Source organism: Elephantulus edwardii, unplaced genomic scaffold, assembly GCF_000299155.1.
Source record: "Elephantulus edwardii isolate Elephantulus edwardi_28Jun2011 unplaced genomic scaffold, EleEdw1.0 scaffold00052, whole genome shotgun sequence".
In the NCBI taxonomy this organism is placed as follows: Eukaryota; Metazoa; Chordata; class Mammalia; order Macroscelidea; family Macroscelididae; genus Elephantulus; species Elephantulus edwardii.
This window is the reverse complement of record NW_006399802.1, coordinates 17926085-17950488: the sequence shown is the minus strand read 5'-3', so window position 1 is coordinate 17950488 and position 24404 is coordinate 17926085. Positions and strand designations below refer to the sequence as shown.

General features: G+C 39.1%; 1 protein-coding gene and 1 pseudogene across 2 annotated transcripts in view; both read left to right on the top strand.

The window, feature by feature from the left end:
• LOC102849874 overlaps positions 1-538 on the top strand; it is a 10861-nt pseudogene extending 10323 nt beyond the window's left edge.
• Positions 1-24404, top strand: part of LPAR1 (lysophosphatidic acid receptor 1) — a 169378-nt gene that overhangs the window by 142478 nt on the left and 2496 nt on the right. The gene's annotated exons all lie outside the window — the stretch shown is intronic.

Below are 24404 nucleotides of genomic sequence, written 5' to 3'. Positions count from 1 at the left end.
AACAACAACAACGAGCTGCAATGATGCTTTCCCAGGCGCGTGGTGGTTCTTGGCTTCTTTTGCAACCACTTTGGAAACCAGAACTGTAAGAATGAATAGATCCTGAATAGTCTCAAGTATTTGTGCCCCGGAAGTGGCTTCTGGCCCACTTTTACCCTGGCCCAAAAGTGTGAAGTGAATTGTCAGAATGAGCATCCTGTCTTTGCCCATCCCCGAAGGACAAGCTCCCTGCCTTTACGATGACCAGTACTCCCTCATAATCAATCCCAAGTTCTTCATTTGGAGGCCTGTGCATGGCTCACATGTGGCCGGGAACTTTGAGAAGTTCCTTATCAGGCCAGAGGGGGAGCCCTTCCGACGCTACAGCTGCACCTTCCCAACCATCAACCCTGAGCCTGACATCAAGCACCTCCTTAGAGTTGCCATATGCATGAGAGCTGTTCAGCAGGCTGGTCTTCTACACCATCCAGTCCCTGAGTATCCTTCCTCAGGATTCTGTGTGCCTTCGGAGACATTGCTGGACATAAGCACTCCTTGAGCTCAGTCCCCTTCACCGAAGCTTGTCTTTCTGGTCTGCCCTCTTCCTTTTTCTCTGCAACTTGAGTTTACTGATTCAGTGTAGGACTCAGAGACTTGGGTGGGCTCTGGACCTTCAAAGAATGATGGCACCTTCCTAAACCCTGTGGGTGGTGTCTGAGAAATGTGAAGACCCTAGCCTGCTAGAGGAGTTCAATAAATGGGTGTGGAAATGGAAAAAAAAAATTAAAAAAGCTATTTGAGGATCCATCTATTTTGTGTTTCTTTTTTATTTCTTTACAGATTATATTATTCAATCCTTGCCATAACTTAACTCTACAGGGGATGATGATCTTAATAGTAATGAGGATGCATAGAATTCAGTAAGTTAGTATCATATAGAAGCAAGTAGAAATAGAAATGTGTTCTAATGGTGCCTGTCCAAAGCTCATGTTCTTTTCCTGTTAAACTCACTGGATCTCATAATTTTCCTGTTTCCTTCTCTTCCCAGCTCCAGGAATGCTTGAGATGGATGATAGGTTGAGAGCTAGCAATTTTGTGAAATCCTGGGATAATTTACTGCAAATTCAGATGTTTTACCCTTTTTATTCAAAACCTATATTGTATCTGCTGGTCTAGCATCATTACTACATGCAGCTGTGTCACCTAGCGTAGTGTATACGGAATTACTTTGCTAACCCGAAGGCTGTGCTCTGGTGTTTTGAATCCAGCAGCTACTTGATGGGAGAAAGATGTGCATTTTCTTCCATTATGATTTTATATCAGAAACCTGATTACTATGAGTTGGAACCATGTGAATTTGAAAGCATAAAATGAATACCCTTATTAAAATGGAATTGAATCTATATGGTATTTTTCATCAGAACTTTCGTAAAACTTAAACTCTCAGAATTAGAGATGTTTGTAGTGTATGTGTTTAATGACAGATTGTGTGGATTTTAATCTTTCTGATTTGGCTCTGAGTCTGGCTTGTAATAAATGACAAATGCTGCTCCTTTGGAAGTCTATATGTAATCTGATGGCTTCTCTAAATGTTTACATCTTCCATGTTGTTCGATCTGGTGGAAAAATGTCTTTGGAATCAACACCAAGATCATAAACATGGATCAATATCTGTTTTATGCCAGGCACTTTTCTAGGTCAGAGAATAAAACAGGAGATCTGGTTTTGAACACAGACTTTGATTTGAGTGCCAATTTGAAGTCAGTGATACTTGATTTCAGATTCCTCATGTGTGAAATAAGACAGACAAGCCTCCTCTATAGATAAAGAGCAAATGTCAACTGTTTGCCATGAGATGCTTGGTGCCAGTTAGCCTTCTTGTCTTGCTCCTGGACCTGGTCTTCCTGAGCATGAAAAATCTGACCTTCCCAGGTTTGCCCAGTAGCTCCTTTCGTTTGAGGCCAGCCCCTTTATTCTTGAGACAGCTTCAACAAAGGCAAGATTAGCTTCCTGTGAACAGAAACAGGGGCCTTCTCATTTGGAAGATGCCCCGGTGCCATTTGAAATAGAATCTCTACCCCTTCCCTCTGGAAATCATTTCTGACTTTGTTGCTGAGACATTGTCTCTGATAAGTAGTATATGCCTATATTTTAATAGTTGGTTCAGATTTAGGCACTGTCAGTTTCTGTGGTTGATCGAACCCTGAGTATGCAAACACTAGCTCCATTAATGGAAATTTCTCTGCTTACTGAATGAAGAAGGTCTGAAAATGGGTTTTATTGTGAATGGAGAAGCTCATGTGATCCTCCCCCTTTCCTCTTTGCTTTTAGAAGTAAAAGCCAATTAAACAAGATCTCTGCAGTCAGAAGAGAGGCCTTTGAGCTTTATTAATTCTTTCTTTTTTAACTGCCCTCCAAAGACAAGGATTTTCCTTTTTCAAAGTTTTATGTTCTGTCCCTGGTGTGTTAAGAAGTCAGAATTGCCTCGGAGGGGTGGAGATTGCTGGCAATTGCTTCGTGTTCCCAGTTCCAAAGGTCTGTGATCTGCAGTTCTTCTCATGATAGTTATCATGCAGAAGGCCACAGTGAAGAGGCCTGGCCTTTTGGGTGGTCAAACCTAGGGTATGTTTGGAAAGAGATTTTGTTTGTCTTTCCATTTTCTACTGAGTATTTAAAATTTGTGATTTGTTTTGCTTATGCAAAGCTCTTGAGCTTTTCTTTTCTCCCTCCACATCCCTCAGTAACCCAGACTGCTTTTCATTCTTCTATCCACCTCTTCTAGCGCTTGAATTTTTCTGCCTGTAAGGCAGGATCAGTCCTTGGAGAGGGGACATGATTCTTGGGAGGGTGGAGGGACAGTACAAGAGAGGAAGACCCTCTATGAGATGGATCGTTTCCATCACTGGGGTAATGGGGATAGGCGTGTCGGAGTCAGAAAGATTGACACAGAATAGAGCAGGGTTTAGGACTGTTGTACATAGGGTCACTATGAGTCGCAAGTGACTTGACGGCACCTATCAACAACAACAACAAGGTTTGCTTTAGACAGAGATATTGTCTCCCTACCCTTTCTTCTTTTGCCTGCCCATTAAAATAAATACCCAGATCTTTTGGAACCTCTGGCGGAGTAATTCGTAGAAGAGTCCCACAGACAGAGAGAGGTAATCTCTTTCCGTGTGATTTACAGCCTCAGAAACCTGATGGAGGATCAGACATGAGTTGGTGCTGACTCCACAGCAATAGGTGTTAGTGAGAATTCTAGTCTCAACTAAGAAACAGAAGAGTAATAGTAACACAAGCAAGGCAGTTGGACAATGTTGAATATACTGTATACTGCCTGAAGAATAAGTTCAGAAGAAGTATACCAGAATGCTCCTTAAAAACAAGGACGGTGAGACTTTGGCTTGCTTACTTGGGATATATTGTCAGGAAAGTCCAAATGCAAGATCAGGGCATAGTGTGTGGTAGAGGGTCCACAAAAATAAGGGAATCTTTTAATCAGGTAAATTGATACAGTAGCCACAAAATGAGTCAGATCAAGAAGGTGTTACTTAACTAGGTAACTTACTAGGTGTTACTTACTAGGCTCCCAGTGGGGTTCTTCCCAGCACCATAGAATGCAAATGTCTCCCCAAAGCCATCCTCTGAATGTAAAAAGCCCCTGGGAAGTGGTGTTAGTGTCAGGGAATTTCTGGCCCACTGAGGAAAAGACATTTCTTCCCAGTGCCCAGTTTCTAGTGAACCATTCTCTGAGAGATTCAAATAAATTTATTCCCTTGGGTTATTTTCTACTTTAAATTTCTCTTTGAATTGTTTTCCAAAGGTTTTGCATGATAAGACAGCTATTTAAATTTAAATTAACCTGTCTTTACACTTTTGTAAATAAGTGAGATCATTATTTTAACTTAATAAATTTAAATTTTATTAATGGAAATAGTAATATAAATAAGAATTTAATATTCTTATACATTAATAATTTAAATAATTATTTTTAAAGTGGTTTACTAAATCTAAATAATAAATATTTACAATTGGTAGTAATCTAATCCCTGTCTTTTCTTACTCAACTAGTGATTTCTTTGTATCTTGGTAATTTTTTTATTGTATCCTGAACATCTTGGCTATTGCATTAGGACAGTATGAGTCATGTGGGTGTACTGTTACTATAATGGTGAAGACCTTGGTGGATAGCCTAAAAGCTGGCAGTTTGAACCCACCAGCCACACTGCAAGAAGGGGTGATAATCTGCTCCTGTAAAGATTATGGCCTTAGGAAGCCTTTGAGGCAAGTATATTCTATCATTTAGAAGTTAGTCAGAATCAATTCTATGACAGTAGGTATGAATCCTATTTATATCTTTTAACAGGTTGTCAAGGCATATAGACTTAACATACAGGCCCTGGTCTGTCTTTGTGGGATGTGGTTCCACAATGAAGTGTTCTGAGGCGTTGTGGTTCTATTTTGGCCATCTGGATTGATCTGCTGCTGCTAGGGTCCCCTGGTCCCTGCTAGTGCTGTTGAGGGGCCTGGAAGGTTTTACAAAGGCCAGGCTGCCTATTTTTTTTCTGGTGGAGAGGGGATCTTTGGCCAATGAGGATGAACAGCTTTCTTGGGAATAAGCACTTGTAGTACTATCCCCCATTCAAACCTCTTATCCTGTGGGAAGAAGAGTGCTTTCCATGTGGAAATCAGGATCCTCTTTGCTCAGGCTTCCACTATGCTGTCTTTTTTTTTTTTTTAATTTAGGTTGTTTATTTTTCATTTCAATGAACATCTACAGAGATTTTGGGATTCCATTCATTCATTGTTGCACCCTTCTCCCCGAAGACAGATGTCGGACCCAGTGAGTCTCTGGCTGCTGTTGTCAGTTGATCTGCTGGTTTCTATCATTCTTGCTTATGCTGTCAGCTCACACTGGCAGAGGGACTCCCATTTGATCTGAGACTAGAATGAGCGTAGCTGAGCTATCCCTTTTGCTAGGTTGGAGGAATAGAAAATCTGGGCATAGATGACCATTTCTTTAGTAAGGGGTGCTCCTAGAGTGCCCAACCAGTTCATTTTCTTGTTTCTGTCGTTCAGGGGTCTCCCTGATTGACTTGAATGTTATTTCTGGGTTTAGAATTGTAGTAAGCCCCAAAGAGCAGGGACAAAGCAGTCTGTACCATTATGTCTGGAACAATAGTCATATTCCATGACTTTTTGAGGGGGAAAATTGAAGACTGCTTATATTTGAAAAACTGAATTTGGTCAGCAACTATGTGAGAATGGAAATGCTATAAAATGTTCTCAATGCAAATGTACTTGCAGAAAACAGTGAAAGTTCAGCCAGTTTTCTAGGGCTTTGGGGGAAAAAAACCTAAGCCAAGTTACAGCTGGCAGATTTATGTGCTCAATATAACTTAGTTTTGTAGCTGGGAAAACCATTGTGTTGAGTATAAGTTTCAAATATGGTTTTTTTCCCTCATCTCAACAGTGGTGAGTTATTATTTCTTTACTTGGGGTTTGAATGAGTTTACAAAGCATGTTGGTTTTCAATCAATCATTTGTGGGTGTTTTGTTCCATACAGTCAATTATTATTTTCTTACTGTGAAATACTTAAAACTAATTGGCAGAAAAAATAAAATCAATACAGAAACAACACTACATTGGGTGCAGAAATTGCGTTTTCTTTTTTCAGGCATATTTCTATATAAAGAATATGCCAAGATACTGAAAGTATTTTTTATAAACAGTATGGTAAATGCTCTGTCACTTACTGAAATTAACAAACTTAACACCTAAAGATTGTTTTTATTCCATGTTTGTAATAGAGGCAAACTGAAGAATACAGACAATAAAAGCAACTTTATTTTTCTCCCACTGTCATTTTAAACTTGATTACTAGAAGTAGTCCTCCCTTTGCCTTTGCTGGTCAGTCATTAATCAAAGTCCTGCGTCACAAAGTTAGAAACATTTTCATACAGGTAATTAAATATTGGACTGGTAGGAAAAATTATAATAGGGGGAGAAAAGATTGAAACTGTTAACAAATTTATTTTACTTGGATCCACAGTCAATACCTTTGGTACCAGCAGTCAGGAACTCAGGAGACATATTTCACTGGGAAAGTCTGCAATCAGGGACCTCTTCAAGTTATTGAAGAGGAGCAATGTCAGTTTGAGGACTAAAGAGCATCTGATTCAGGTCATGATCTTTCCACTCACGTGCTCTGCATCTGAGAGCTTCGCAGTGAATAAGGATGACAGAAGAACAATTGATGCCTTTGAGCCATGGTACTGGAAAAGAGTAGTGAACATCCCTTGGGTGGCCAAAAGAACAAATAGTTATGTCTTGGAGAGGGTGCAGCCAGAGCGCTCCTTGGAGGCAAAGGTGATAAAGCTTCATCTCATATACTTTGGGGATGTTGTTGGGAGAGGCTGTTCTTTGGCGAAAGACATCATGAAGGGTCAGTAAAAGAGAGGAAGACCTTCAACCAGGTGGATTGGCACAGTGACTGCTGCAATGTGCTATAGTGCATCAGATAATATGATATTGAAACAGGATATGAAAGGGTTCAGCTCTGTTGTTCATAGGGTTGCTATTAGTTGTACTCGACTTGATGGCACCTAACAACAATTCAGAGTTGACCTCCACATATTACTCAGTACATTACCTCTCTTCCCTTTTTCTATGATAGAACTGGCTTACATGGGCTTTTTGCTTCTAGGAAAGAGTCTTAGTCTTTCTTATCTTTGTCTCCATCTGGCATATCTCTTCCTCTTTCAGCATGCTCACTATGGTTTTGGTTTCTGCAGAGCTGAAGTCTAGGAATGTGGAAATGTCGGAGGAAAAGGGAAGTTCTTGCTTAAATGGTAAAATCATAGTGCACTCTGATAATCACAGATATTTAACGTTGACTCTGCCTTCTGGTTTGTCACAGGTGTTTCCAGAGAATTTCCTTCTCTTTCAGCCAACTCCATTGCCAACAGCTGTTTTCCAGAAAGATATTCCTCGGACTCTGTTAGAACCTCAATAGTCTTCTAAGCAGCCATTGTGGGCAGGATTTAGAACTGCTCCTGAGTGACTTTCTCTCCTCTTACAGAGTCCACTCACTGTTGGTCAGAAATATCTCTGCATCTATTGTCTTGAGAAATTCAGGCATGTAGACTAATTCTACATAGCTACAATTCATTTTCACTCTGCCTTTAAGGCAGCTGGCCTTGCTGGCTGCTCCCAGATTTCTGAGCCACATGTCGAGTTTCAGCCTACTGCGCCGTGGGTGCGGTCTCTGATCAGGTGTGAGGGCAGGAGAAAGATAACTTCCATCTTCCTTTCAAAGAAGAGTGGAACTTAAGCATGCCTACATCTTGCTTCAAAGAATCCTCTTCCCAACATTCCATTTCATATCCAGTGTCTTTATATCACCGACATGGGTGAGGCATTTTCGAATATGTAATTGCTTTTTTAGATGCTTCCTGAACGTCACTACTTCTCTCACAGTCCACACTAGTCTTGGATTCCTGTTCATGTAAGCCATTTCAATGACGTTAAAAGTTAGTATCTGTAATACTTATTATCGTAAGTATTAAGAGAATACTTATAAATATAGTAATATCTTTGTACATTAGTAGTAGTTATAAGAGACATTGAGTGATTATCTCTTTATTTTTATCTCTTTCCATCCTGTTGGGAACCCTAAGTTGGGTAGTAGGATTCTATTTTCACACACAAGAAAATGAACATTGAGAAGGGCCCTGTAACTTGGTCATTGTCTCCTAACTTAAACTGTTAAAACTAGAATTCAGATCTCTATGTCATAACATAGTCCACTGTTTCCCTGTAATATTATATGAGATCTATCCGTGGACCAGGAAGCAGTCCTCAGAACACAGCAAAGAAGCATTGCATGGTTCAAAATCAGGAAAGGAGTGTATCAGGGCTGCATCCTGTCTCCATACTTTTTCAATCTATATCCAGAACAGATAATTCAGGAAGCAGGACTTTATGAGGAGGAATATGGCATAAGGATTGGAGGAAATCTCATCAACAACCTGCATATGCAGATGACACAGTCTTGCTTGCTGAAACTGAAAAAGACCTGAAGCGTTTGCTGCAGAAGGCCAAGGACTGTAATCTTCAATATAATTTAAAGCTCAACATCAAGAAGACAAAGATTCTAGCCACTGGGCCAGTTGGTAGGAACCTTGATAGACAGATAAGAGATTTAGGTTGTTAACAGTTACAGCTTGCTCGGCTCAACAATCAACACTCAGCACCAGCAGTCAGGAAATCAAAAGACAAATTGCATTGGGAAAATCTGCTGTCAGGGACCTCTCCAGAGTACTAGAAAGCAACGATGTCAGTCTAGATACAAAGGTGTGCCTAATCCAGGCTACGGTCTTTGCAATTACTTGTTATGCATCAGAGAGCTGGACAGTGACTAAGGATGACAGAAGAAGAATCGATGCCTTCAAATTGTGGTGCTGGAGAAGAGTCTTGAACATACCATGGCCTTCCAAGAAAACAAATATATCTGTCTGGAGAGGGCAAAACCAAGTCTCTTCTTAGAGGCTAGGATTTTGAAGCTCTGTCTCGTACACTTTGGGGACGTGGCCAGGAGTGACTGATCCTTGGAGAAGGATATCATGCTTGGAAAGGTGGAGGGATGGTGCGGAAGAGGAAGACCCTGGATGAGATGGATTGATACTGTAACCGGGGCAAAGGGAGTTGGTGTGTTGGAATTAGTGAGGCTGGCTCAGGATAGGGCAGGCTTTATCGCTTCTTGGCCTTTTGGCTAAGATCCAGTGAAGGATAGGTCAGGCTTCAGAGCTGCTATACTTAGTGTCTGTATGGGTCGCAGGTGACTCAACAGCACACAGCAACAACAACAGGATAGCCCATGGTTGTTTGGGTCTGTTCAAATGCCTTTGGAGAAGGGACATTCAGTGCTTTAATAGACAGAGCTTTCTAATAACCAATACAGTGATTGGGAGTCTTGTCACTTTTTTCCGTTAACGACTCCAACTGGCATTCTTACCGATGAATCTACATTGCAGCAGTATTTTAGCAGCCTTTCAACTAAACAGAATGCAGCCAATCTGTAAGGTAAAATTTCATAGGGAAGAATATTTCTACCTGCTGTCATCAGAAGCACCTTTTAATGTGTCCAAAAACATATGTATTAATAAGATATTAGGTTGTATTCATTGAAATTCATGTGGTACTAGGCTCTTGAGAAATCTTCAATCCAGGAACTTAATTCTGGGTCCCATATCACTTTCCTGCTGTCTTTTGCTGCAGTTTCCATCCTATTTATTATAATGTTCCTTTTTACATTATGCCATAGTGTGTGTGTGTGGGGGAAGCAAATCCTTAAATCTAAAATACAAAGTAAGTTATAATTTAGTAAGAAACTGAATTTCACATTTTGAGATGCATTGCAAATCATTTTTTCCAGCCAGGCAGCTCCTAATAACTTTACCCAGTATTCAAATATTATACAAGGTATAATGGGAAAATAAGGAGCTCTGGCAGTGGGATAGTTAAGCACTCAGCTGACTGAGGGTTCAAGCCCACGCAGCAACTTTGCAGGCAAAAAGACCTGTAGTCCATAAAGACTAAAGCCTAGAAAACCCTGTGGGGCAAAGCTGTTCTGTCACAGGGGTGGCTGTCAACTTGACTGCAACCAACAACAACAGCACATTCTGGCATTTTTCAGTGTCCAGCTTTCACATGCATGTGAAGTGATTTAAAAGATCATGGCCAGAGCCAACCAACCCCATTCATCATCTTGCTCTTTCACGCATTAAAAAGATCTTTGAAGCAGATTTGCCTGTTGCAACCCTCTATTTGATTTCTTGACTTCTGCTTCTATGGGTTGTCAACACCTGTAGAAGCAGTAGTTAGGAATTGTTAATAATGTCTCAAAGTAAAAGGCAATCCATGACAATTTCCATACTTCCTCTGCTTACCATGATATTAGGCCATTTAGAAGATTTTGGTTTTTTTATATTGAGGTTGCAACTCAGACTGCAGACTGTGATCTTTGATCTTCAGTAAGTGTTTTGAGTCCTCTTTGCTTTCAGCAAGCAAGATTGTGTCATCTGCATATTCTGAGTTGTTAACAAGTCATCCTTTGATCCTGACTTCACTTTTTTCCTCCTTCATATAATTCAGCTTCTCATTATTTTCGCTGTAAACGGGTTTAATGAAAATGATGAAAGCATACCTCACTCACTTTTATCATATTAGTTCTGACTTATTGCGACACTCTAGGACAACAAATCTTCATAGGAAATCTGGTCAGAGTTGTTCACTCTTGAAGTATGCAAATTCTTATGTGCTTTCTTGGACCTAGGCTTCCATACCCATGACCATTGAGACTATGATCAGTGATAGCTTTGCTGCTGAATGCACTATTTCAGTAGTTTGCAGACATCTTCAACTCTCCTTTCTCCCAACTTCCAGTTTACTAATGAATCAAATTGGTGCTCAGATATATGTGACACAACCCTGATGCATTAAAAACCGCCCTAATTCCTTGCTTGAACAGTGGTAGAGTTCAAAACTCAAACTCACTATTATCGAGTTAGTTCCAATTCATAATGACTCTCATATCAGGTCACCAAGGTTGTTAATATTTATGGGAGGAAACTGCTCTCCTTTCTCCTGCAATTCCACTAGTGAATTTGAACTGTCAGACACATATGTTTTCTTGTTTATCAGTGGGACATGCATTTCACTTGTAGCATTCTAATTGCTGTTCCTGCTCTCTCAAATAATCTTCCCTCTTAAAGATATTTTACTTATTTTGTTTGCTATCTTTCTTTCCTCTGCTAAAACCTGAGCTCAATGGGGATAGATTGTCTCATTTGATTAATTCTTGTATCTTTGCTTCCTAGAATAATATCTGAGGTAGAGACCTTCACTAATTGGATGAGTGGTAAAAAAGAGATGTTCATAAACTATAACGACAAAGGCAAATAATTTACCTCTTGATGGTTACCAAGAATCATTTTATGACAGGTTATTAAATTATTAATTATTTCAATATTATCCAACATAAATGACTATTGAAGTAAAAATGTCATTTCTGTGAGGACTAAGGTGACTAAATGTTTTGGTATTAGATGATAGAGGAAGGTCTCAAAAGAAATTTATTTAGAATTTCTAATGGAAATGACTAGCAAATATTGGAGGAAAACATTAAAAAAATCTACATGCCTCTAATACTGGCTAATACTACTTTGCAACAACTTTAAGTTCTGATCCAACTTTCAAGGAGCAGAACCAGTAGTGTGTGATTCTCTGAGTGTGATTTTTGTTCTAAAGATTACACAGAAATCCAGTTAGTGGATTCACACTCAAAAGCCATCATTCTATATCAAAAGATTGTCAGGTAAATACTGATTTCTATTTTAAGGTCAAATAAAATGATTAAGGCATCGTTTTGTGAGTTTTGGTTTTGAATGTTTATAAATTGACTATAGCACCAGTGGGGTTTATTATAGGGTGTCTGTATTTGCGTATGTTTTTGTTGTTATTGCTCTTGTTATTTTTAGCACAATTATTGACATATTACAGGTAATTATTCTACATCTTATTCTTTTTCATTAGCCATATACCTTAGTATATTCCGTGTCACTGCTCTGGTGGCCTAGTGGCAACAAGCAATCCCAAAGGCCGCCACCTGCAGGGCATTCCCCTGAGCGATTAGCTGCCTCTGAAAGCCCGCTATGAGTCGGTTCTGACTCTTTGGTACACAGTAACAACCAATGGTACATTCCACACCGGTAAAGATAAGACAGAATTTCTATTAAACTTTAAAATCTGCATAAGATTCTACTTTATATACATAATACAGTTTATTTTTCAGTATTTAGCTATGTTGGTTAAACCCTTAAAAAAATTTAAAAAAAAAATCACAAGAAATACTGTAAAGAAAAAAGAAATACTGTCAAGGATTCCTTGCACGTGCCTGATTGTATTGTGTGTCGGTATATCAATAGAATAAAATCTTATTATCTAACATTGTTGTAGTTGATTTTGATGACACTAGAACATATTATCCATTGCTTAGGGTTTATGTGCATGTCAGAATTTAACTCATAATGCTTAGATTTGCTTTTTCAGTTTTGCTCAACAAATTTTTTAATTTTTATTTCACTTTGTAATGCAACTGAAATCCTTGTAGAAACATTATTTTATACTAGTGAATCTGGAATGCTTTAGCTTCAACACCCATTTCTCAACTGAATAATCATTTTCATAACACAATTCTTGATAATAAGAAGTATCTTAGACACACAGCTATGATACTGTAATAGAACAGACTGTACCTCCCTCCTCCTCTGCCAAGAATTTGTGCTTTGTAAATAGCGGTTTGGGACTTTTGGCTACCATAGGAGACATAACCAATATCAAAAAGAATGACCACGTTTACAACTTATGCTTTTTTGTCACTGCTGTTCTTGTTTTCATCTTTCTGGTGTTTAAAAAGAATATACACATGTATACATAAATACACATACTTTTTAGCATCAAAAAAGTATTTCAATTTTTTCTGAGTTTGCTTTTAGATTAAATTTTTAATATTTTCCCCCTAATTTGTTAGTAAGGAAATGAAATTTCCATTACATTTCTCTGTCCTTGAAGTTTTCTCCTGGGTAATACACTGCTTGTTGATCCATGCCAGAAGTTCATGAACTGAAAAGAACAAAATCCACAGAATGCTGTCATCAACTATATCCTGTGAAGGGTTGTTTTTCTTGGTGTGTGTGTGTTTTTGGGGTTTTGTGGTTTGTGTGTGTGTGTGTGTGTGTGTGTGTTTTGTTTTTAGCCAAATTCCACCCTTTACTTAGACTTATATTATTAGGGAATAATTTTCATTCTGAAAATTATGTTACAAAACTAATTATAAACTTCCTGTTTGTGTTGAACTTTTGTAGGAGAAAGATTCGGGGTGGGGGGTGTTATTTAAACTTTTACGAGATAAATATTATTCAAATTGCCTTGGTAACAGCTGGATTATAGTCATGCAATAATTTAAGTATCATTTCCTGAATTAGATGGTGGAGGTCTGGAATTGACCATCAATTTTCTGCAATATTTAAGATTTATTGCTTTTAAGGGTGAAGTAATTTATATGCTGTCAGGGACATCAGGGACATTTGCAAGGTCCTAAGGATCAGTGATGTCAGTTTAAAGACTAAGTTATGCCTGATTCAATCCATGGTCTTTCTAATCCTCTGCTATGCATCTGAGAGCTAGACAATGAATGATAGAAGAATAGATCTTTGAGTTGTGGTGTTGAAGAAGGGTACTGAGTATCCTATAGACTGTCAAAAGAACAAGTATGTCTTAGGAAAAAAATGCACCTCAGTGCTCCTTGGAGGCTCGGATAGTGAAGCTTCAGCTCACATATTTTGGGCAGGTTGTTAGGAGGGGCTGTTCCTTGGAATGGGGCATCATGCCTAGAAAGATGGAGGATTATTGAAGGAAAGGAAGACCCTCAGTGAGATCGATTGACATAGTGACTGTGACAGTGGGCTCACGTATGTCAGTAACGGAGAGGATAGCGTAGGATAGGACAGGGCTCAGATCTGTTGTTCATAGGGTTGCTGTGAGTCATACTTGACTCAGTGGCACAGAACAACAACAATTACTAAATTTAGGAAACAAGATTAACCATTTTGAGAATGATGAACTATTTTTAAAGTAGAAGATATTTACTTTTTCCCTTTTTAAATTAGCTTCTTTTTAAAAATTTTTTAATTATTATTAATTTGAGTGAAAATTTAGAGACTTTGGATTTCCATTCATTCATTGTTGCACTTTTCTCCCTGCCCACCACCCCTGCCCGTACACTCTTCTCTTTGAAAAGTAAAAAAAAAAAATTATTTCATTGTTGTACAATCCCTCCCCCCAGGTCCACTACACTATGCAGCCTTCATTCTGGACTCCTGTCATGACAATAATACCTATCATATATCCCTTTTAAACCATTTTCTCCCTCATCTCTTTCAATGAAGCATACATTATTTATCCCATCTTTCTCAGTCTCCCCACAACCCCGATGCAGTATGTGTCCTTTTGTGACTGAGATATTTCACTCAGTATAATGTCTTCTAGGCTCACCCATTTTGAATAATATTGCATGAGTTCCTTGTTTTTCAATGCAGCATAGTATTCCATTGTGTGAATATACCACGGTTTCTCTATCCATTCATTTGTTGGTGGGCACTTAGGTTGTTTCTGACTCCTTGCTATTATGAACAAAGCCGTGATAAACATGGGTGTGCATGTATCTGCTTGGATATCAGTTATGATCTCTTTGGGGTATATTCCCAGTAGTTGAATTGCTGGGTCAAATGTTATCTCTATTTGCAACTTTTTGAGAAAGCGCCACACCGCCTTCCACAGTGGTTGCACTAGATGAACTATTTTCTATGTCAATGATAATAACTGGCATCATCTTCATTGATTTTGTCTCTTAATGTACTATAAAAGAAAGAAAATAAATTTCAGGACATCTTAAAGACACCAAAACACAGAAAGTGTCTGTATATTATATATATTGGGGAAAATCTGTCAGGGACCTCTCCTGAGTACTGAAGAGCAGTATTGTCAGTCTGGAAACTAAAGTGCCTGATCCAGGCCAAAGTCTTCATAATTACTTGTTATGAATCAGAGAACTCGACAATGACTAAGGATGATAGAAGAAGAATCGATGCCTTTGAGTTGTGATGCTGGAGAAGAAGAACATTGATTATACCACAGACTGCTAGAAGAACATACAGGTTCATCATGGAAAGCAGCAATCAGGCTTGTTCTTGGAGGCAAGGATTTTGAAGCTCTTTCTGACATACTGTGGGCATGTTGCAAGGAGGGACCAGTTCTTAGAGAGGGGCATCATTCTTGGAAAGGTGGAGGGAAAGCACAAGAGAAGACAACCCTGGATAAGATGGATTTACTCAGTGACTTGGGTAATGGGAGTAGGTGTGTCAGAGACAATGAAGTTGGCTCAAGATAGAGAAGGGTTCAGAGCTATTGTACATAGGGTTGCTATGAGTCGCAAGCAACTTGATGGCACATAACAACAACAACATGCTTAAGTGGTTATATTTATCTGTCATATAAAAATGGATAGAGTTTAAGAAAATCATATATTGGGCTTTTGAAGTAGCATTATTTCTTGGTTACTGCTGAGTAATTACGCTCTGGGGAGCCAGTCTTAACCCCAACTACTTCACCCCAGACAAACTTGGACTGAAATCAGAAAATCTGCTTAGGGAGAAAAGGGAGAGGCTATGATTCATCTTAACTTAGTTCAGGCTGTGTTGGCTTTATTGAAAGTACATTAATGCATTTTCTATTTTGTATATTTACCATACATAAAGACCTCCTACACTGTCTATTATTATTATGGGAGAATAATAGCTACTTTGGGAGATAGGGTGTGTATGTTGCGTGTGTGTATAAGAGAGACATAAAACTCAGTTCATACTGAGTTTTGTTTGCCAGCTATCCCTTGATTTGCTCTGAATTTGGAGCTAACTTGATAGTCACATTGCTTACACAGTATATAATCTGTGCATTATGACAGTTTGAATATTTTTTCCTTTGACAACTCAGGATTTTCAGAGAAAAACACATCTCGTTGGGTGATTGCCTAATATTACATTTTGCCTGCTCATTAAAAGAAATTCACTGGTTATCTTAGACAGGAAAAAAAGCAGACTTTGAAAGCAAGTTGTTACGATAGCTTTTTTGATTAATGGAGGCCCCTGTTTGGGGAGATCCATGTAGCAGGCAGACATTGCCTCAGGTATGGTGCCTTTCAGGTTGTTTTATTTTATGTAGGACTGTATCTCACATGGGGACAATATAGAAAACAAGAATTGTTGTTGTTGTGTTAGGTGTATTCAGGTTGACTGACTTACTGAGACCTTATGTACAAAACCTTATCTAAACCTTCTCAGATCCTGCGCCATCCTCACAGCCTCCTCTGTGCTTAAGCCCATTGCTGCCACTATATTACTTCATCTGATGAGACTTTTCCTTGTCTCTTTTGACTCTCCACCTTTCCAGGCATGGAATTGTTTTCCTAGGATTGGCCTCTCCTGACAACAAGCCTGAAGTATTTGAGACAAAGTTTCACTATCCTCACCTCTAAGGAACACTTTGGCTAAAGTTCAATCGAGACAGATATTTGTTCTTTAGGCAATCCAGGGTATATTAAGTAATCTTAATCTGCATGAATTCTTCTTTGGTATTCCTTATTCATTGTCAAGCTCTCACACCTGTATGAAACAATGGAAAATACCATAGTTTGGATCAGGTACACCTTAGTCTTTAATCTGACATCCTTGCTCATAACCACTTTAAAGAGGTTCTTGACAGCCTATATCATCAGAGCAACATTTCTTGTGGAATCTTGACTGTTGCTTCTATGACTGTTGATAATAGAGTCAAGTGAAATGAAATAATTGGCAACATCAATCTTTTCTCCATATGTTACAGTGTTCTTTATTGGTCTAGTTGTAAGGATTTTTGTTTTCTTCATATTGAGGTGTAATCTGTATTATATGGTGAAATCCGTGTGAAATTGTTTACTACAAATTAATAAGTACAACTAAGTCTAGGCTTACCTTGCTGTTGAGTAATCTGTGCCTGAGTAGTAACAAGAGGATAGTACAAGAGTAAAAACTACACCACAAATATTAGTGGCTCAACACATACAAGCTTTGCTTTTAAAGATATAAAATTTTCCCAGAAATCCTCCAGAGATGCTTTCCCCCCTGTAATGACTTAGGGGTCAGGGATGATAAAATAAGTACAAAGATGAACTAAAATTGGCTTTTGCTCTGGGACGTGAATGTGCCTCCCCTGAAAGGATATGTAATTTAGTGGCATTAGAAACGCGTAGGTCAACACCATACTACCTGAGCACACCGTGCCTCAGCTGAAGCTAAACAGGTCAAACCTGATCAGTATTTGGGAGCCCTGGTGTCTTTGTCTGTTGAAGCAGCCCTGCTAACTAAAAGGCCCGGTGTCACCAGAGACTCAAATCCACCAGCTGCTCTTCAAGAGAAGAGCAAGATTATCTCCTATTTCGACTTGTAGCCTGGGACACCTGATGGAGGTTCACTGAATAAGAACTGATTCAGTGGTCAGTGGGTTCAAGAAAATGTAATGTCTATAGCAGAGCACTTGATTTCTAGTTTTACCCTCATCACAAGCCTCTAAGCTAGGTCAGACTGTTCCCGAGAGCCACCTTTGAGAAATGAGAAGAGGGAAGCTAAGGAGAAGTTAACCTGGACACAACCCTGGTGTAAAACTGATTTACCTTGACTTACATTGATTCTCTAGGGTGTCTGATTTTTGTAAAATGCACAAAATTTGTCAGCTGGACTAGACAAAGCTTTCTGTCATTTTCATTAGAAATCGTAGACTCTTTCCACAGGTCTTCTCTGCTAAGAACTTTTTTTCTTTCTGTTCAGCTTTGACTCTTATGCTCCATTTGTAAGTATAGTTCAGCTCGTTAGGAAAGGGTCAGTCTAGAAGAGAAGACTAATTGTGAGGCCAGATGGTAAGAATTATTCAGCTGATGAGGTTGTGTAGGTTTCAGGCAAGGTGTGGTAACATGATCTTGTTCTGCAGCTGTGACCTCTTGTTCCAAAGCAGCCTTCTTCTTCCCTGCCTTTTGCATCTGCATTCCAGCACTCACCCTCCCTCTTCATGGGCATCAGGGCCCTCACAGATTGATTCGACAGATGTACAAGAGTGAAGCTTGCTGTAGGAAGAGCAACTTAGACTATTTGTTCAGTCCCAGAGATATCATTTTAGTTTTGGTAAGTCATGCAGAATCTCGCCGCTTTTGTTCAGTACACTGAGACACAGTTTTCCAGGACTCAAATTGCCATCCATGCACCTATCTTGATATCCTTAGAGCATCTTCATCTAATGCATGCTAGTACTTCAAACTGATATTTAAAATCAAGGTCATTATCTCTTCTCTCTTTATTTCCTGTCACAAAATAGCAACCAACACTTTGTCCTATATTTCCTCCTTCTGTGAAAGATACCGTTATAGAAATCAAGGTTATCACTCTAGATTCTTTCCTTTCTCATCTTCTCATACAGTTAAACTCCTAAATACTTTTCCAGTCTCTCCCTCCCTCCATCTCTCCCCTAACCTCCTCCCTTCTTCTCTCCTTCCCTCCCTCCCTCTCTCACTCTCTTCTTCCGTCCCCCACTCCTTCCCTTGCAAAGGTCCTTCTCTGGAATTTAGAAATACCATTTTTGCCTTTGTCTTTACTTAATTCATTTTCTCTTCCCACTCTGTTGTTGAATGAGAATATGGCCAATGAGGCCAACAAAATTAAAATCTTATGGGTAGAGGTGAGAATGTGGATCATTATTTTTTAATTATTTGAACTTTGATGGCACAGTCCGTGTTGTGCTGATACCCAAAAGTCTTGATCTCTGATGACTCAAATCCACCCGCTTATCCTTATGAGAAAGATGAGCTGTCTCTTCCAGTAAATATCTGCAGCACTGGAAACCAAATGGAAGGTTCCTGTCAGTTGCTTTGATGGTAGTAAATGAGTGAGTGAAGCTAAGAAAGAACCAGTGCTGAACTAGAGAATGTCAAAGACAGACATAGAAGGCCTTCAGGCCCTTGGACCCCCTTACTATCTGCCCCTTCTTCTTCTGACTTTACAATAAATAATTATTTTTCTCTCTTTATTAGTTACCATGTGGTTGATTCGGACTCACTGGATCCCCATCGTGCAGAGTAGAACTGCCCTGCCATTACAGGGGCTTTCAAGGCTGTAAACTTTTGAAAGTGAACCACCTCTCTAGTTTTCATAAAGGCTAAAGTTCTTCCCCCCGCCCCCCCGCCAACCCTATTCTAAGAATCACTTAACTTTCTACTTATTATGTATTGATAACGTTATGTGACTAATTAGAGATGTTGATTTTCTGAGAGCTGTATTGAAACTCCCTTAAATCACTTGATGGCATCTTGATCTAAACACACCATTGGGGGAGTGTGATGGGCCTAACCAGACTACAGAAAACCAACTCTTTTTAGTGAAGAAGGAAGAACACTTCCAATTCCTCAGTGAAGTGTTCACATGTACTTGTGCTTTATGCCATAGAGTTTTGTAGTTCCTGTTTCTGATCTAACAAGAATCCTTGTCATTTTGATCTAAAAGGAAATCCCATTGAGCTAATTTCTAAGATCATCATGATTTTTAAAATGAGCTTGCTTCCTTTCTTAAAAATTATTTTAAGACTAAGAAACTTTAAACAACAAATAAGGAAAGCCTCTGGTAGTATAGTCAGTAAAGAGTTGTGCTTCTAAACCAAAGACTGAGTTCACTAGCCACTATGAGGAAGAAAGATGAACAGCCTCCTACCATGTGCCTTATGGCCTTGGAGACACATGGAGGGTCAGCTATGGTCAGAGCCAGCTCAACAGTCTTAAGTTTTTTTAAGAGTTAGCACAGTGGTTAAGTGGTTGACCAAAAGGCTCCTTGAAAAATGTGACATTCTCTGCCACCATAAGAATAACAGCTTTAGAAACCCCATGGGGCAGTTCTGCTCTGTTCTGTATGGTCACTGTGAGTGGGAATCAGCTCAGTGGCAATAAATCAAAAAACGTTTAGCTGTGTCTGAATTCTGCCATTTTTGAAGCAGTCAGCTGGCTTGAATATGTGCGAATAAAGATGTTCACTTTCTGCATCCTGGTAGGAGAAAATGATTATATTAAAAAAAAATTCTTGAGATGCATGTTTTTCTGAATTTGAGCTCAATTAGAGCTTTGATAAAAAAGAGAGGGTAAAAGAAATTTAAAAGAATGCTCTCCCATTGATGGACGGCCTGTGTGTTTTTAGTTTCCAAGTAAATGGAATAATGGGACCATGCATTTTCCATCCAAGCATTTTCCACCCTGAGAATAATTCCCTTCCTGGCTTCTCAATGAGTAATGCATTATTTCTGAAACCCAAGAGGCATTCCTTTGATTTTCCTTTATGTTTAGCCTTCTGAGCGATTTTCAAGCAAGGAAATTCAAGGACTTGGAATGAATACTTTATTAACATTTTCACTTGAAGTTCAAATAGCTTGTTGGCTATTATCTCTTGATATTTGAAATACTTCCCCCTTCCCCAAAGAAAGTCTAAGGTATTGTAGTTATTAGAAAATGAAGCACCTTGGACTGTTATCAAAGTGAACAGCAGTTTAAAACCAACACACATTTGTGTGGCAGAACAAAGAGCTTCATGGGAGTACTTTTCCCCATTCCTTATTTTCATTCCCCTGCTGGAAAAGTTCAAAATAGAAAGATCACATTCAAAACTGGGCTGTTTGGATGTTAAAGCTCATTTGTTTATATTTTTTCAAACTCATTCCTTGAGGTTAGTCCAAATGCAAGGCCCTAGCACAAACCTGAGTCCACCTAGACCCACCTCCTGTTAAGTCCAAAGATTCCACTTGCCTGTTGGAATCATTCCTAATCCCAGGCTACTCGTTTTGTAGACTGATTGCACGTGTGTTCCCCTTTACTGATGCACAATGGTACATAAAGTGTCTGCCCATTAGTTCTGTTGGCTAATGTCTTTCCAGCCAAAGAACACAGCAAATCTAAGATAACAGAGAAGTAGGCTTCAATGGTATTTCACAGCCTCCATTTCCCTAGGAATTCAATGGTGAGTAAATAAAAAAATCTCAATGTAATAGAACTAAGAATGCCATCTCTCTTTTTATTCCCCTCACTGTTAGAATTTTTTTTTAAAAAAAAATCTGATTTAGCATAATCAGGGAGTGGAAGAGAACACAGTTAATCTAGATTAGTAAACTTCTAAATAATAACGTTTTAGCTTAAGATATTTAATCTTGTTAGTTCTTTTTCCCCCCCCAATTGTATTCTGTGTGTACCGTCAAATCGGATCTGACGATTACAGGAGGAGATTACCCCTCCTTCTCCAGCAGAGCATCTGGTGGATTCGAAACACATACCTCTGGCATTGCAGTGCAGCTTCTTGCCACTAGGCCACCAGAGCTCCCTCAATCTTGTTAGTTTTAACAAGTGAAAATGTTGTACTTTCTGGAACATGGATTGTATGTTGGAACTCTGTAGGCCACTTTCTGGTGGCCTTTGAGCAAGTTACTTAATCTTACTGTGTCTCATGTTCTTCATCTATATAATCAGGTTAATGGTTTCTGTCTCAGATGGCAATAAAATCAAACCAAACTCTATGCCTTCCACTCAATTCTAAGTCATGGTGACATTTCATTGGGTTTCCAAGGCTGTAAATGTTTATGTGAGGAGACTGCCTCAACTTTTTTTTTTTTTTTAGACTGCCTCAACTTTTACCCACAGACTGGCTGATATATTCAAACTACCATTGTTGTTTGGTGCCAGCAAGTCAAGTGTGACCTTACGAACAAAAGATGTGAACCCTGTTTCATCCCACGCCATCCTCACACTTCCTGACACACAAGAGCCCAAACAAATTTGAAAATTGGATGATGACTAAGGATGACAAAAGAAGAATGAATGTCTTTGAGTTGAGGTGTTGGAGAAAAGTATTAAATATCACATGAACTGCCAAAAGAATGAACAAATATGTCTTGAAAAAAGTCCAGCCAGAGAACTGCATAGGGGTGGTGAAACTTCATCTCACATACTTCGGGCATGTTCTTAGGAGAGGCTAGCCCTTGCAAAAGGACATCATGCTTGGAAAGGTCAATAATCAGCAAAGGCAAGGAAGACCCTCAACAAGATGAATTGACACAGTGACTGTATCAGTAGGTTCAAGTATGTCAGAGATGATGAGGATAGCACAGGATAGGGCAAGGTTTGTATCTTTCATTAATCGGATCACTATGAGTAACAGTTTACTTGATGGTACATAATAGCTTTATGGTTAGCAGTCTACCATGTAGCCCATTATACAACCAGGACTTCTTCATGTGCCTATGTTGTTGTTAGGTCCCACTTAGTCGAGTATGACTCCTAGTGACTGTATGAAAAAAGGATCTGAACCCTGTTCTATCCTGTGCCATCCTAACACTTCCTGACACACAAGAGCCTATTGCAGCAGTAACTGTGTCAATCCACCTAGTTGACGGTCTTCCTCTCCTTCACCAACCCTCCACCCATCCCAGCATCATGTCCTTCTTCAAAGAATAACACTTTCTAGGAACACCCAAAGTATGTGAGACAAAGTCTCATCATTCTTGCTTCCAAAAAGCATTATAACTGTACCCTCTCCAAGACATATCTGTTTGTTCTTTTGACGATCCATAGAATGTTCAGTACTCTTCTGCAACATCACAGCTCAAAGGAATCAATTCTATTTCTGTCATCCTTATTCACTGTCCAGCTCTCAGATGCATAGCAAATGATCAGACTATGGCCTGAATCAGATGCACCTTACTCCTCAAATTGATATCATTACTCCTCAATAATTTGGAGAGGTCCCTAACTGCAGATTTTCCCAGTGCAATATGTATCCTTATTTCCTGACTGCTGGTACTAAGGGTGTTAATTGTGGATCCAAGCAAGATGAAGTTGTTGACAGTTGTAATCTATTCTCCATTCATCATTATGTTGCCTGTTGGTCCACTGATAAGAATCTTTGTTTTCTTGACATTGAGATGCGGCCTATACTGAAGGCTACATTCCTTGGTCTTCTGCAATAAGTGCTTCAAGTGCTCCTCATTTTCAGCAAGGAGATTGTGTCATCTGCATAATGCAGGTTATGGATGAGTCTCCCTCCAATCCTAATGCCGCTTTCCTCTTCATATGGTCCAACTTCGCAAATAATTTGCTCAGCGTATAGATGGACTGGGTATGGAGAGAGAATACAACCCTGATGTCCTCACTCCTCAATTTTAAAAACATATGGTGTTCCCCTGTTTTGTTCACACAGCAGCCTCCTGGTTCAGGCATAGGTTTTGCATGAGCACAATTAAGTGCTCTGGGGCTCCCATTCTTTTCAATGTCAGCCGCAACTTACGATCCTCACAGTCAAATGCCTTTGCATAGTCAATAAAGTACAAATAGACTTTCTTCTGATATGCTTTACTTTCATCCAGGATCCATCTGACATCAACAGTGATATCCCTGGTGCCATAGCCTCATCTAAATTCTGCTTAAATTTCTGGCAGTTCTCCTATCTGTGTTGTAGTTCTAGCAATTTTTGAGTGATCTTCAGCAGTATTTTGTTTGCATGTGATATTCATGATATTGTTTGATAGTTTGTACATTCTGTTGGATCACCTTTCAAACCTTTGGCCAGACACCTGCCCTCCAAATTTCCTGACATAGACTGCTGAGCACATCCAAGGCTGCATCTGTTAATTGAAACAAGTCAACTAATATTCCATCAATTCCTAGGGCTTTGTTTTTTGCCAACGCCTTCAGTGCATCTTCTGCTTCCTCCTTCATTACCGTTGGCTCCTGTTCAAATGGTCATACAAGTCTCTGGTTTGGAGCCTCCTGTGTGAAGCAGTTGGATTGTGGAGGGTAGTTTGATTTAATTGAAAGTCAGGTGTAAACTGGTCATTTTTTTATTTTGTTAACAAGCAAATGTAATTTGGTCATTTGGAATTAGTTAACAATTAGCTGTAGGCTAAAAGCCCTTTGTTTAAATCAATCAGGACCTGGTGGGCAGGCCCTTGTATTTAAAAGTCGGTTGGGTACTGTGCCTGCAGCCCTTGGGCCTGATGTTAACTGTGTTTGGGGAGAACATTGCTCTTAGTGGTACAGCACTTTTCTGTCAGTTTGTTCTACTGAGATAACTTGGGGTTGCTGTGATACCATGTGACTATACTGGAGAGTAAATAAATTAATATTTGGAAGCACTTGTTATGGATCATTGAATTGACTGTGACTCAGCACTATTATAAGTGATTGCAGAATAAAAATAAAATTAAACATGTTGTCAATGGAAATTGCTATTTCTTTTTTTAATTTTTTTTCCATTTTTATTGATTTGCCTACAAATTTGTGTACATTGTGTTTCATACTATTCTTCATTCACATTGTGTTTCATACAATCATTCTCATGCATTATGGGGTTTTTTTTGTTTAGTTTGTTTTTTAGGTTGGCAAAACTATTTCATTTCATTGCTTCTTTATCAGATTCGATATTATTAATAAAGGCAAATGAAAATTCCCCTTCATAACATGATGTACAACTTTCTATGATTATTTGGATTTGCTTTTTAATACTAACTTATTTACAAAAATTCAAATACATTGTTTTCAAAAACAGATTCTTCCAATTTTCCTCACCCCCTCATCAAATTGTACAACTCCGTAATTAATTTTCCCCCCCCCCTGCACATCCTCATCCCTCTGCTTCTACCCTCCCCCAACCCCCTTGGATCCTTATTCTACAATAATGGTTTTATACAATATTTGTCC